Genomic DNA, 1,581 nt, shown 5'->3' on the forward strand with positions numbered 1-1,581 from the left:
CTCGGAAGGGGGACTCGAAGAGGGAAACTGCCAAGTCCAGGCGCTGCTGCTCTCTTTGTTCTGAGTGTTTGCAGTGCTAGTGTTTTTAGCTTATCTGTGCATCTCACATTATGTGCCCAGTAAGATCATTTTCTTGCTCTTTCTTAGCAGATAATGACCACATGACAATAAGAGTAGCTGATGCAATGAAAAGTTGGAGGGTGGTTGGTAAAGGAGGATCAGGTGGATCCATGTCTGGGTTTTAGGCAGAACCCCTAGGTCCTGGAGAACAGGAGCAGAGTGAAGGGAACAGGGTAGGAGACAGACGTTAACAAGCAAACACACAGGTTGCAGGTTTATCAGGTACTGTATGTAAAAATACAGTTATTGAATGATTTAATTTCAATGTTTGATTAAATATGCAATAATGTTAAAAGGATACCTGTCTGTAATTTTTTATGTCAGTGGGCTTGATGTGGGAGGTAAGGGATGGTCCCTGGAAAAGATAGAGAAACTCCAGGGTGGTGTCATGACCCCTGGAGTCATACACCTTAACAGTACCTACCTGGAAGTGGCGCTTACTTAACGTGACCCAGTGGTTAGCCTTGAGATGGACTATTTGGAGAAACCCCTGGGCCAGTTTTGGTACTTCTGACAGTATGGCGATACCACCCAATGAGAAGGCAAATGCAAATAGTTATCATCTGAGATTTGTATATTTACCTTAACGGATGGGGACCCCAGCTAGAAGCGAAAGAGCAGCAAGGTTTCCCAGGTCTCGCCTTCCTTTTGTCCTTCTTCCAAGCCAAGTCATTCGCCCGGATGTCGAAGCACTTGGTCCCCTTGATTCTCATCTGGTGGCTTTCCTTCTGTTTCTCCTGGGCCTTGTCCTTGTACAGTCTCACCTTGATTGATAATAGAAATAAATGCAATTATATTTTCACATTATTACAAATACATCTCTTGGAAGGCCAGAAAATAAATAACTGCGGACAATAATTTTTACCTGGTCAAAAATCTCCACATCCTTCTCATCCTGTGCCTGAAGGTGGTCCTCGAAGGTGTTCTGATCTGGTTTGACACATCTATCACATCAGGTGGAGTTTCAGTGACCTCAAAGTACGTTGTACAAAAATAGCAATAGAAAAAAATCACTAGCGCTAAGTCATTCATTTTTATACTACAGTATATGCAATAATTGTATATACAACTGCATTGTCTACCTCAGTAAACAGCTGTGGCTCCTGTCTGTACATCAGGCGATAGGGTGAGAACTCTGGAGGCCTGGACGCTACCGTTGTGTGCAACGATAATTACCTTCAGATTGTCTTCCCACCATTCCCACCATCCAAAGTCCATCCATGGCAGTCCATCCAAACCTGGAGTCACCATACACACATGATATATTGTACTCAAGTGTCAATTTCAAAAACAAACGCTAAATGATTGAAGGCCTATGCAAAACAATGCTACAACCATTACATTATTAACCGCTGACATTCTCTGACACCAACTAGTCTAGAGCTAACCAACACTTAGCCAAGCTCAATTTGGTTAGCATCAAGCTAGCGAACTGTTAAACTCTTATTCTTGTACTAATAT

The 1,581-nt window shown here is 42.7% G+C and overlaps 1 long non-coding RNA gene across 1 annotated transcript; it reads right to left on the bottom strand.

Moving 5' to 3' along the window:
- Positions 1–763: 763 nt before the first annotated feature.
- LOC139369705 (uncharacterized) lies at positions 764–1,303 on the bottom strand. Its single transcript, XR_011627058.1, has 3 exons — positions 1,203–1,303; positions 986–1,064; positions 764–884 (listed from the first exon to the last, which is right to left on the bottom strand). It is a non-coding gene; the product is annotated as an uncharacterized lncRNA (long non-coding RNA).
- Positions 1,304–1,581: the final 278 nt, after the last annotated feature.

The sequence above is a fragment of the Oncorhynchus clarkii genome, chromosome 17 (assembly GCF_045791955.1).
Source record: "Oncorhynchus clarkii lewisi isolate Uvic-CL-2024 chromosome 17, UVic_Ocla_1.0, whole genome shotgun sequence".
NCBI classification, from domain to species: Eukaryota; Metazoa; Chordata; class Actinopteri; order Salmoniformes; family Salmonidae; genus Oncorhynchus; species Oncorhynchus clarkii.